Source organism: Prinia subflava, chromosome 8, assembly GCF_021018805.1.
Source record: "Prinia subflava isolate CZ2003 ecotype Zambia chromosome 8, Cam_Psub_1.2, whole genome shotgun sequence".
Lineage (NCBI taxonomy): Eukaryota > Metazoa > Chordata > Aves > Passeriformes > Cisticolidae > Prinia > Prinia subflava.
The window spans coordinates 32,173,008-32,187,168 of NC_086254.1; the positions used below are offsets into that span (position 1 = coordinate 32,173,008).

The following is a 14,161-nucleotide window of genomic DNA, read 5'->3' on the forward strand; positions in this document are numbered from 1 at the left end:
AAAGTTTGAAATTACATGAAATTTGTAGAATAAATAGCATTTGTCTGTAAAATGCAAATTAAAGAGGTTTATTTGCCCTTTTTTTATTAATTAGCATTCTGACTCCCTAACATCCAGATAAAATAAGATAATCACAGAATGGTTTGGGGTGGAAGGGACCTTAAAGATCACCTCATCCCACCCCCTGCCATGGCAGGGACACCTCCCACTGTCCCAGGTTGCTCCAAGCCCCATCCAACCTGGCCTTGGACACTTCCAGGGATCCAGGGGTAGCCACAGCTGCTCTGAGCACCCTGTGCCAGGGCCTTACCACCCTCATAGTGAAGAATTTTTTTCCTAATATCCAATCTAAACTTGCTCTCTTTTCAGTGTTAAGCCATCTTGCCACAAAATACGTTTTCTACTACAGCTCTACTATATTTAATGTTTTCCCTCATGTGACCAAATTTATTCCAATGAGGGATATAATTCAATAGTTTATTTCAAACAACCACAAGTGTACCTGCTTGGCTGCTCATTTTTCACCAAGTCTTTACAGGAAGCATTTGAAAATCAGAAGACTGCCCCAAAATTTGTTTGAGTAATCCAGGCTTTATGATTCTGTGAGAGAGAACAGAAAGTTAGCTTGAGGTATTTCCTCTGCTACTTGTCACACCAAAATGCCATAAGGGCAGGCAGATCCTTTACCTGTTTTCCTACAGGGCCATGGAGAGAAATCTCAAACTAGACCTTCATCCAGCAAAAAATCCTGCACTCATTCTTTCTCTCCTTCCCTGTTACCTCTGTATAGTCACAGGAATAATCCACAGTGCACAAAGAAGCCATCATGTTCAAGCCTCTGCAAAATCCCAGCCCCTCCAGACCTGAGCTGTGCAAAGCCTCAGGATTATTCATAATTTCACCAGCCTGATTCAGCACAAAGAACGTGGAATCATTTCGAGTCACATTTAAAGCTGTTTATGGGTATGGGGAAAAGTTGTGTCCCTTGAACAAAATGTAGCTTTCTCTCAGCCTCATTCCTGGGTTAGAGGAGAATTAAACTGTTCTGGAACTTGCTGGGAAGAGGGGAGCAGGGGGATAGAGAAGGACAATTTATCACTAAATTACATTGCTCTTCAGAGTAAACCACAGAGAGCTGTAATGGGACAAGTAATTTTTTTACATACTATAATTAATTAGAACCCATAAACCCCAATTAAACAGCACTTTTGAGACTATCAAGTGGTGCATGTTTGAAACTGCAAATATGACAGTATAAGTACATTTTTATAGCTGGGCACACTCCTCAGGATTATTTTCAGCGCTGTACTAAAATGGGAAATGGCACCAGTTAGGCCCCTGCTAATAAATCGCTTGGAAACAGGCGATATTAATAATCTTTATGGGGGTAGGATGGAAGCCAGATGGGGCAGGGAGGGGAGTGTGAAAGTGGCATAATATATTGGCCTGGAAAACATAACCCAGGCCAAAGCAGAAATATAATCTTGGTGTGTATCAGAGAGGGCTGGGAATAGGAAAGGAGAGGTGATGGCTGAAAGGGGGCTCACCCTAGGAGATCAGGAGGGTGATTTCTGAGGTAAGGAAGGCAACATCCTACAAGGAAGGAAGCAGAGAAAAGAGATGCTCTGGAGGATTTAACAGCCCCAAGGAAGGAGAGGGCTTCATCCCTTGGCGGGTAAATGCGAATGGTGCTGGGAGCCCATCCTGGCAGGGAGGAGCTGTGTGTGCCAGCCATGGGATGTGTGTGCAGGGGCTCCGTGCACAACCAGCGAGAGGAAAAGCTCCTTCAGCCCTTGTTCATTTACACGAGGCCCAGTTGTGTTTCCCTGGGCAGGCGGGAGGCCCGTGCCCTGTGCCAAGTGCCATTCCCGGGCCACACCCGACAGCCATCAGCGCCCTGGCCGCTCTGCTCTCACATTGCAGGCACTGCCCCACAGCCACCCTCCAGACTCTCCATGACACTCCTTCACCTCCCTGCCAGCAGCTCCAGCAGACTCTCCTGACACTCCTTCACCTCCCTGCCAGCGGCTCCAGCAGACTCTCCATGACACTCCATCACCTCCCTGCCAGTGGCTCCAGCAGACTCTCCATGACACTCCATCATCTCCCTGCCAGCAGCTCCAGCAGACTCTCCATGACACTCCATCATCTCCCTGCCAGCAGCTCCAGCAGACTCTCCTGACACTCCTTCACCTCCCTGCCAGCGGCTCCAGCAGACTCTCCTGACACTCCTTCACCTCCCTGCCAGCGGCTCCAGCAGACTCTCCTTGACACTCCATCACCTCCCTGCCAGCGGCTCCAGCAGACTCTCCTGACACCCCTTCACCTCCCTGCCAGCGGCTCCAGCAGACTCTCCTGACACCCCTTCACCTCCCTGTCAGGGGCTCCAGCAGACTCTCCTGACACTCCTTCACCTCCCTGCCAGCAGCTCCAGCCCGGCAGGCCCTGCCCTGCCAGCCAGCACCAGATAATGAGGGCTGGGAGAAGCCTCCACCTGCAGAGACTCCCCTCTTTGCGCGGAGAGCGGCAGACATTCCACATAGGTCTTCTTGCTCCTTAATTGTAATAAATAAAGGAGACCTGCTCCTTTTTGATGGCTTTATTAAGAATTCAGCTCTGGGTGGGGCCCGCGGGGTCACACACACCACTGCTGCTCCCTTTGGAAATGTGGAGGAGGAGGTGGCAGCTTTGACACACAGCAGAGCTGGGGCTGCCATCCCCATGGGAGTGCCTGGGAAGACAATTTGGGCTCGTTCTCTTTGGGTGTCCTGCAGATTAAGAGCTGTTGAGGTCACAGCAGCATGGTGGAGTTGATTTGGTTGGTGGTTTTATCCTCTCCACTGCTACTCCAGTCTAGGGGTGCTATTTCCAGTCTTGGATTTTGCACTGGCTTGTTGTCTCAAGGGTTCTTTACCTCTGAGCAGTACCCAGTGTCCCTGTGTCCTTTCATTTGCATATTGTGCACCATTTTGGGGAGCAGAGGCTATACCCGAAAGGAAAAGGGTACAGGTAAGGGACTGTTGGTTAGGGTAATTAACAATATGGGTGATTAACAGTCTGTGCATTCATCTTGGTGATCAGCATTTGACATGGTAACATTTAATAATTAACAGAACATGGCAACAATCGATTAACTTCCAAATTTGTTCATAACATTAGTTATGACTTTGTTTGGGTTTGGAATACTTTGCCCTTCAGAAAATAGCAATGCAGCGTGATAAGTAAACAACAGGTGATGGCTGAGCCTTGGTGACAAACCAGACATTAAATTCTAGCATTCCTGTCCAGCTGTACAGTGCTCCTCCTGCAAGCTGCTCCCAAAAAGGGGCATCTCTATCTTATCAGTCACTCAGAAAATTCCTTCAGTCACCCACCAACATAAGAAAAATATTTAATCTAGAAATGCAGAAAAATATACTTTCAGATGATGGAGAAATGGAGAGAACAGCTCATCGGGATAGAAAGTGTTGTGGTGAAGACTCACAACATCCTTGGGAAGATATGGGGAGGACTTAAGAGCATCAAGGAGATGAGAGCTTTCTGCAGAAATGCTTTGCACTATGTTAGGCTCTGTGGAGGTCTGCAGAGTGTTGTCACGTGTTTTATATACATGGGGAGGCTACTCAGCTTTTAGTTTTTTAAGAATCCATTTACTAAATTAGAGAATCTTATATTTTTCTTAAGCCTTATGCCAATTTATATGCAGAGACACTCAAGCTTTCTCACCAACATAAATTATTCTAAGATCTGACTCCTTAGCAGCTCTAAATACTGTCATTTTAGTTTGATGGAAACATATCTTTCCTTTCTATTTACTTTGTGCACAGTTTTCTCAATTTAATACCAATAAGGACAGAGACTGACAAGTCAGCAGTCAGGCTTCAGACAAGTTTTGGACTAAGTCCTTATGAAGTTAAAAGAAAGGAATGGGAGACTTAAATCACTAGAAAGGTCCATATTTCCATGAGAGAGAAGAGCTTGTAATTTTTTTCTATGTCACTCTCAAGACAATGGGCTGTTCAGTGATCCCTTCCACAAATTTATTTTTGAAAAAGCAAAAATTCTAAACAAGCAAAGACTCATTTTGGATTTGTGTTCGAGGTGTTTTTTCCAAAGCTCTCTGGAGCCAGCATATTTGAATGTGTGGTAATTTAGCACAAGACCTTATAGTCAGATCTACAGTTGTAGATCTAATAAAATACCATATTTTCAGATATTGCAAAAGCAGTATTTTACCTGAAATATATTATGTAGATGCTGATATTGACATTTTTTCCTAAGTCTGTATGGTTCACTTGCAGCTTCTCTACAAGTCTTGTACTTAAGGTTTCACTTCTTTGCTCCTTAAACTGTTGGGCTTTTTGGAGGACAATTTCACATTTGAAAGTTGAGGCACATGTAGACAGAAATAAAAATGGACCTGAGCATGTATAAGCTGGGATGATTTAATGTAAAATACTTGAGGTTTTTGCTCCACCAGCTGAAAATATAGGTTTTATTTCTAATATAGGTTTTATTTTTCTTAATCCAAAAAATAAAAATGTGTTCTGCCTTGTACAAGGCATAGTGAGATGAAGAACCCTCTCCTCAGTTTAAGCAACAGACATGGCAAAAATAATCTGTCTGGGCACTGCAGAATTGGACATTTAGTAGAGATTCATGAGGACACAAACAGGGTCATCACATAGTGAAGGAAGAACAGAAAAAATTGTCTTAATCTTAAATCCTGGTTTAGATATTTCAAGAAAAAAAGACCACATTTTAAGGAAATTGGAAAGCTGCAACTGCAGCAGACTCATGGTCTAGTTAGCAAGGGGGTAGAGGCACAAAGAATATCAGCAACCATCAACAGGATGGCAAATGCCATTTGAATAGACATGTGTCATTCCTGTACCGCAGCCAAGTGAAACTACAAACACTATTAAAAGTATAAAGAGGCTTTAATTTACATTCCTGCTAAGGCATCTTTCTGTTGCCAGAATATTGCTAGTGGGCTTAGTATAAATGAGAATCTGGCCTTAATATTCTCCAACAGAAAAGTGAAATACACAGACATATTGACTTGGATTCGTGTGCTCTGTTCTGTTAACCCAAGGTATCTGCACGGACTAAAACTGGCAGAAAAAATATTAATCTGTACCTACAGTGCACAGCAGCTTCAGTGAGAACAAATGATCTAGAGAGTCACTTCCTATGACAGCAAAATCGGCCCTGTAGAATCATAGAGGTTGGAAAAGACCTCCAAGATCATGGAGTGCAACCATTAACCCAGAACTGTCAGGTCCACCACTAAATAATGTCCTGGAATATGTATCTAAACATTTTTAAGCACTTTAATATTGTGTATTTCCTTTATTTTTAGCATTACATTCCCCAACACCACACAATTCAAAACACTGTCTACTTCATTTTCCCCGTGCCATGGCAGCACTCTTGGTGCTACAGTCAGAAGCCCAGCATCCACCTAAACACCAGCCACCCAGGAAGATCCAACACTTTATAACAAACTTCAGACTTCTAACACAAAAGATAAAGAGCCTTGAATAGCAGCAGTGCCTGGGGAGGAAGTTGTGTCCTTTGCTGGAGAGTGGCACAGCAATAAAGCAAAGGGCAGCAATCCCTGCCAATGTGACCAGGGGCAATACACACAGCCAGGAGCTGGAGGAGCTTCTTCTATCACCAGAAGCATCTCTGCACCCTGCCCATTAGCCCAGTTTCTGCCATTCCAGATGCTCCAGAGGAAGAGGGAAGAACAAACAAACCCAGAGGGCATGTTAGGCATGAAAGGGGGGAGGAAAAAACAAAACAAAACACCATCTCATGCCTGTGAGGAAGCCCTCGAGCAAAGGCATGAGATGTGCTTCAGACTCCAAAAAGAGCTTTCCACCAAAAAGAAAAAATCGTCATATGAAAAACACCAGAGAGGAAAAGGTAACTCCAAACACATGTAAGCAAACTGGCAGGAGGGTTGGAACTAGATGAACTTTAAGGTCCATTCCAACCAAAGCTTTTCTGTGATTCTATGAAAATAGGCAAAATTCTGAGGTGTTTGAAATCAATGACAAATCCTTCAAAATTTATTTGTGCCAAGATCTTGAGGTGAACACATTTAAGTAGATTCATACATTTATTTCTAAATAAGGAATGTGTAACTCTTGAAATGTCTTTTTGGGATGTGTTAATTTTGATAGGAAAATGAAAGGTGCTAATTTGTCCCTGTCGCCATATAATATTAAACAGTTAAATGTGGGCTGATTTTGGAAACAGTTCATGGCAGACACACTTAAAAAATAATTCAAAAGGTACTGAAAGAATAATCTTTTCCAAATCTGTCAACAATATTCTATCCACTGTTCCTGGCAAGAAATCCAGCTTAATTTGGTAAAACAATCACTTCTGCTCTCCCAAACATTGTAAAACAAGTGGGGTCATGGAAAGAGAAGTGGGAACATTAAAAAGACCCTTGACAAATACTCAAGGCTGTGCTGCTGTTTTCGTGGGGCATTTTCAAGGACCTGCAGAGGTTTTAAAAGTACAAGTAAATGAGGAGGGCAGGAGGCAGCTCAGACTGCAAGGGCTGAGGCACTGCAAATTCAATTCACCGCGTGGTTTTGCTGTGAATGCTTTTCCAGCTCTCACACCATTACATAGGATGTAGCATCATAATGATGTCAACTCTTGGACCAAAGAACAAGCTGATTTAAGTTTTATGAGGGGAAGGATGAATACTTTCAAAGGAATGGTGAACCGAATAACACAGGACTGGTAGGATCACAGTTCAGGGAACTCACGGTCACACTTTGAACTATTTTTAGCAAGGTACTGCAAGTTCAGGGGTAGCTAGATGGAAAAGGCCTGCACAGCTCAAACAAAGCACAGCCTCTCAAAGCCCCTCAAAACTGACATTTGGTACCAAATTTGCAGGGAGAGAATCAAAACCTCTCTTCCCTTTTGCTGAAGGTGGCTGCTGTAGCAAGGCTGCCCTGTTTGTGTGTGAATGAGCACCAGAGGCTGGGCAAAGCTGTCCCTCCCTGTGTCCCACCCTGGCACAAAGGACAAACACTCACCTTGCACTCGAATCAGCACACAACCCTCGCTGCTCTCCCCAGGATTCTCCAAGGCACAGGGCAGCAGGAGGGTGCAGGAGTCAGGCTCCCTCCATCCCTGCCTGCAGCAGGAGCAGCCCCTCCTTGTCACTCCCAGGGGTGCTGTGACCTTGTCCTGCCCACCCAAGGAGGTGCTGGATGGACACGGTTTTAGCCCCAGCATTTTCATCTCTAGGGAAACACAACCTCCCTGAAATTCAGATACAAAAGAAAGCACAGGTATGGAGGTATTCAATCAAAGCCTCTGCTGTTCCTGCAGCAAGAGCAGGTCAATAAAGACCCTGCCCAAGCTCCCTTTGGAAAGTCACTGCAGATGACTCCTGCCAGCTCCTGATATGTTTTTCCCTCCTTTAAATGCATACTTGAGAATATCTAGTTATTGCAGATCACCAGGAACACACAAGGAATGGGTTGTTTTATAAGCTTTACTACAATTATGGATAATGTTGGAAATATATACTGTATATTTCCTGTATGGTGGGACTGCTACAAGCACAGAAAATCCACATTGAAGGGGATTTCTATGCAAGCTATGCAGCAGATGAAGATTGTATTGCAAGCTTGAATTACTGATTCAAGCTGCTTCTTTGCCTCTCCCCACCCACTTCTCTAATAGCTTTTAAACTTAAATAGCCATATAAGTTAAAATGTTCTTTTATAGGGTGAAATAAACAGATTTTATGGTTCAGAAACTGCAAGTTTAGAGATCAACACTTCACCACTAATTCATGCAGGTTCAAGCTAAGGAAATGGCTCATTTTCCTCTCTACAGTCTGTGAGACTTTTTTTCCTCAAAAAATCCAAGATGCATTTTAAATTAGATGTTATGAAAACTCTGGATGCAGACAATGCTTTCTCTTGACAAAGTACGTCTAGGTTGCTGCATTCCAGGTCCCAGATACCATGAAATCAGAGGAAAATGGCTGCTGCAAACCTCAGAATTGCTGGAAATTGGTACAAAACTTCAGAATTTACTATACACATTATTGATAGCACCTTAAAGCAAACAAACAGAAAACATCCAACAGAAAAATAACAATTTTTTGAAAAATCACAAGAAAGCTAACATATGCCACTCTGGGGAAAAAAAATCATCTCATGACTGCAACTGTAATTTATACTTAAATTTCTTTTTAACTCTCAAAGCGCTGCAAAGAATACTTATCCCCAGTCCATTCAGTACAATTCTTTCCAGTGGAACAGTAGGAAATACCAGTTCCAGCTGTCCCAGGAAAGCTGAGGAGAAGCAGGACTGACAAGGCCCCTACCTTCTACAACACATTTCCATTACTTGAATTATCCATTGCACTTCATGGGTAGGGCTGGCATTTCAGTGAGCCAGGGGAATAACCATGACCCAGAGATGTGAATTCCAGATGCATGCAGAAATAATTGGGGGGTACAAAACCCCAGGAAGATACAGCTTGGAAAGCTTGGTATGATCTGAATGCACAGAAAGTTATTTTCAAGCCAAGGAAGAGCAAGAACTGATTCTACTGAGCAGTGGGAGACTCTGCCCTAAATACTCTAAAGAAAAATTGTGGTGCCCTGATCATTTTATCAGGAAAATTACAGTGATTATGTTTCACTTGTCCATCTATCTGTTTATTCAACCCTCATCATTATGATTTTTGAGTGTCTCATATATCCAGTAACAGCAGGGGAGTATTTTTCTTCCCATCCGTCAGCTGCATTACCCAGCATTTAAGTGGTTAAAATAGAGGTTTTGTTTCCAAGCAAAGATAATCCTGTTCCTGACGACACCAGTAATGGTGGTATATGACAACATAATCAGCAGCACAAGGATATAAACAACTCCCAATTATCCCAAACCAAAATTTTTGAACATCTTGTTACATTTTTTCCTTAGGCCTTAAAATTACTGAGTTGTTATGGTTGGATGCTTTGTGGTGAATAAATCTAGAATAATTCCCTGGAAAGAGTGAATTGCACTGAAATTCTGTTAGTGCAAAAGACCACAGTACCAAGCTTGCCCTGGCTTTCCCATCCATGGGGAAAGAAAACCAGACCATGTTCTCATCTGTGGGGCCAGGAGATAAAGGGGGAGGAGCAGTGTGATGTGATTTCTAGGAAGTGGGAAGCAGCTGCATGGAAAACAGGCAAGAGGGAGAGTGCAGTAGGAACTCCACACAACAGTGGGATTCCTTGCACTTCTGCTTCTGTCAAAGGGCCAAATTCCCTGTGCCTCCAGGTGAGTAACAAACCAACAGCTGTGAAAAATCCCCACTACACATGAACACAACCTGGCTGGAATTTGAGAGGATCCGTCGGTGCTGTTTCCCACACGAGGTGCACGGAGACACCCATCATGTCCCAGAGCTCTCACACAGATAGGAACACGAGATTCTGTGCTAGAAACAGGGATGTCACAGGACACGGCATTCAGATTTGAAGACAGATCAAAATAACCACACTGAGAGCCAAATCCAAGCTTGGGCTTTGAATATACCTCCAAAACATGGATGTTTTTGGAGCTAGAGTTTGGGTTCTGTCATCCATCTAATCTTGAAATGGGTGGATCAAAGATGTTCAGTCTGAGGCTTAGCAAAGTGCTAACAGATACTTTTGAATAGAAATAGTTCAGTGAAATGCTCCAAGCAAGAAATAAATTTGTTGGTGGGCAAGTCATGAAGTGAAGAAGTGAAACTGGCTGAGGAAATTGCTACGTACCTATTGATTGCTTTGATATGTTACCTTGTGAGGTTGGATTTATGTGCAGCAGGAGTGAAGGAGAGGCACAACGTGGTTGAGGAGCTGGACCAGAAAGTTGGTAACAATGCCAGAAAAGACTGGAAATTAAGAAGGATGCCCAGCGGTTTGAGTGCTGGCTTGGAAACCGGCAGCAATCATACGTTTGGTTCTCCATCCCAAATTTCCTGTATGACCTTGGCCAAGTCATCTAGTGCCTCAGCTTCCAGCAACTCAAATGGAGCTCATAAGCCTTGTTAAAAAATAAGAAAACTTGTAGGGATGAAGGACCATCTCTCACCCACTGCGTCCTCACAGTTTAGAGGTGCCTTGATATAATCATTAAACAAAGGTGATTGGGTGGCTTCTTGAATTATTCCAAATAAAAATACAGATATAAAATTATAGAAAATAAACGCCTGCAGAACACTTCAAGCTGTAGGGACAAGCCTGGTTATAGATCTTCCAACATTTCCATGCTCTGAGGAAGCCACACTGCTGTTCAAGCTATAGGAAAAACACACAAAACATTGCACAACTCTGGCTGGCACTGGCATTTGCTCTGTAGATGGCACAAGTGCTATCCTCATTTTCTACGATGTTTATGCCAATGTAAAGTGGAAATAACTGTAGGAATTAATCCTGACATACATATGTGTGACATCTGGCCACATCAATACTATCATTTATTCCAGAGCATGCATTTTCCTGGCCACCATTTTTCAGCCTACCTTAGTCAACTGCAATAACATTTCTGGCCAGTACAAATTTTTGACCTGATGTCTGTGTAGATCTGAAAGGAATTTCCCTTTCAACACACATGATCTTCCATTAAGCAAAGCCAGTTCCATGATTCCTGGAAGAATTAGGAGGTACAAATACCCTGTAACTCTGGATCCATGCAGTTAATGCTTTGGTCTTCTTCTAGGGGACAAGAAGTTAATTCTTTCACACCTAGTGCTGGTGGGTCATTCAGGGACAGTCTTATCACACCGTGAGTAAAGGTACATTCCTAAATAATTCAAAATCTCAGATGCTGTTTATTCTTCTGCTCTAACTGACCAAGTGCTATGCAAATTTTAGAGTAAAAAATATGCATTCAGGCTTGCAAATGGAATCACATTCTAGATGGGTTGCTGTGATCTGGAGAAAACAAAGGGTAAGAATTTTCTAATCAGGGAGGGTTTTCTCTTGCTGTTACACACATTCACTTCATCAATAGTGACAATTAGAGAGGGCCAAGGGTTTCTACTACTGTGTCATCCCAGCTTGGCCTATAGCACTTGCTGAAGGATTTTTCATGAGGAATAGATGTCTTTAATGGAAAAACACCCTTGGGCAACTGTTAGTATAGAAAGAAATACATACAAAATTATGAGCTGAATTTCTACTGAAAGCCAAGTGAATGTTTGCATTAAAGGTCAATCTCGATAAAGGTATATGGGCAATAAAAACAATGAAAATAATCAAATCAATCAGTAAAATCAGAACAATGACAATCATCAGCAGCAGAGACATTAAAAAATTAAAAGTGAGCTTACAACAAAATATGAATTTGAAAGAATCAGAAGTTGAAAGTTCCTCCTCTTACGTATTCCTTCAAGCTGTGATTTTCAAACTTCCATTCAGCTGCTGCTTAAGCCTGTAGCTCTGAAGCTCATGGCTGCCTGTACACCTGTGTTAAGAGTTCCCAGAAGCCTGCATGGTGCTTCACTTCCAGTTCACAACTGCTCTGCTGGGAGGGGACAAAGCTGCTGCCTTCCTGCTGGAAATGTTCGGGCAAATCGTGGAACACAAAGGTTATGTCCCAAACCTTGCTCACTCCTTGCTTTACACTTTTCCATTTTGGGAATGCAGCTCCCATTGATACATATAATTGGGAGAGAATGCTCAAGTCTAAAACTTCCCATTTCCTGCCTCCTGCAGGAAGATATCCTGATCCATGCACCTATCTCATGTGAGGACATGATATTTTCCCTTTCCAAGCAATGTCCAGTTGCAAACCACAGAAGCCTCTTTAGCCACAGAGACATAAAGATGCATCAGAGAACATTCTCATAAATTACATGCATCTTTATGCAGAAGCAAAGCCAAAGTTAGCTGCTTCCCCCTGGAGTGTAAAAATTCCTGTACAGATTATACACCTTATTAATTCTAGACCAGTGAACTTTCCTCCTAGTTTATAACAAAGTGTTACATTATTAGTCAGGCTTCCCAGCAACTTTTGATAAAAATGGTGTTTTTATTGCTGTATAAAAAATACAAGGCGAGTTAAATGTTCAGTATTTTCTTATAAAATATTTAAGTTTATAAACTGTTGCAAACAGGCTTGTGTTTATATAATATTCACAGACATCTGTAATGCCTCTCATGAAAGCTAATGTCTAAGCTTTTAGCTACTGCAAAAGGGTTTTAAAGATGCTCTGCCCATCTTAAAGTGTAATTCTACAAAGTCTGAAGAGCTGCTTTGATAACAGTTTGTTTTGAGCTTAATGTTTATTCCTCCCACTGCTGTCTAGGCTGAAATTTGCTTACTTTATGAGTGAGGGCCCCAGTGCATTTAAAATTTAAATACCTGACTAGGACACACTTACTCAGCAGAAAGCACACACATGCCTAATTTCAGGTACATGCTTACATCCTTTATGTCTCAGGACTCAAATCATACATCCACATGATTTAACTGACAGAAAAGCAGTTGGGAATACAGACATTTCTGAGGCAGAAGAATGTATTTCCCAAAGGAAAGAAGCTCTAATGACTTCTTTTCCAGGTATTGCCCAACCATCTACCACTACTAAGAAACAAAACTGTTGTTTCAGCTTCTGAGTTGCTCTATTCTTGTGTGTTCTTGTAAATGTTTTATTTTTGTTGCTAAAATGAATAGTAAAGCTACTGAGAGTACAAGGACACAGCTGCTCCAACAAAAGGCCAAATAGAAGTGGGATTCTTCTCCCCCCACCAGCAGGCAGCAAGGTGTCATATTTGCACCTTGTGACATTTTGATGTGAAACACCAGGAAGAGTCAAGAATGTTTGTAATTCTGAGTGTCTTCTTTAAAACAGAACAAAGTCAGAGAGGCTCTCTGTGGACTGCTCCTTCAGCTCATTTAAAGGCAGCAGAGCTGATGCAAGAACACTGTAAGACTCAACCACACATCCTGATGCCAACAGCTGACCAGCACAGTCTGAACGGAGTCGTGGCATTCCCTTCAAACCTATTTCCACTACAGTTCAAGTGTGAACTTGGATCAAATGTGGTTCTGAATTCAAGGGCTCACAGTGAGGATCTCAGATTACTCTCATCTGGCTCCACTCAAAGTCTTCAGAGCACTGAAGCCCAACAACCTCTTTATGGCTTCTGCAGATGGAGCAGTTGCAGCATTTCACATTTGAAATGGCCCAGTGGCTGGTGATCAGTACCAAACCACCACCCAGCTCCACTGAATGACAGACTTTGTGCTCCCTCACACAAGTCACAGACTGAAAAACAGCTCTGTAAGGTCCCACAGCAATGTTTACTATTGAGGAGCAATTTCTATACCTACCTTTCTTCCCACAGGTACATTTTGTAAGTTCCAGCATAGCAGATTGCCAGGTGATGGTCAGAGCTGTGGTCTCACATCGGGGCAGGCACTTCTCACTCACACTTTGGGCCAGGTGAAGACAGCTCCAGACCTGAGGAGCAAGAACAGGCTGCAGGAGTGGAGCAGATGGACTGTGAGCAGGTACAGGAACCTGAAATGGGGATCACATGAGTGCCACACAAGGAGACCTCGTGAAAGAAACAGCTTTGAAATTCTGTGAGATCTGTGAGTTCCAGGGCTTGGGATCTGATGCAAAAATATTGCCAGTATCTCACTGTGTACGGATAAATAAGGTGCACACTGCCCCTGGTCCTTCCCTCAGCCTCCCCCTGCCTGTGCTGGGACTTTGACCATCTAATGTAACCACAGATTAATATGGTGGAAGTCAGTCAAGTGCTGCAAGGAAGTTTTAAAACACACCTATCCCAGTCAAAAGGCTGATTAAAGGAAAACATGTCACCAGACTATTCCTCTGGGCAGCCATGCTCATAAATAAATACAGGTTGTGAAAGTAAAGGAGCAAGGGCAACTGTAGGATACACTGGAAGAATATCCTTCCCCTCTACAGCACACAGATGATTCCAGTCTCAGAGCTTTTTCTGTTTATTTATGATGACTGGCACATAGTTTGTACTTGACTTTAAGGGAAGTTGCAGTGAGGAGTAACATAATGTGCTCTTTTCCAGGAAACATGTGGCAGAGCTGGTATTCATCAGTGTGGAGCACATGTGGCAGGTTGTCTGATGGGAGAGGAAAACCT

General features: G+C 42.9%; 1 long non-coding RNA gene across 1 annotated transcript in view; it reads right to left on the reverse strand.

The window, feature by feature from the left end:
- The window catches only part of LOC134554192 (uncharacterized), a 256,600-nt gene that overhangs the window by 63,036 nt on the left and 179,403 nt on the right, over positions 1–14,161 (reverse strand). The window contains exon 5 of the long non-coding RNA XR_010081204.1: positions 13,363–13,492. This is a non-coding gene — a long non-coding RNA (uncharacterized LOC134554192). The remainder of the gene's footprint in view (positions 1–13,362; positions 13,493–14,161) is intronic.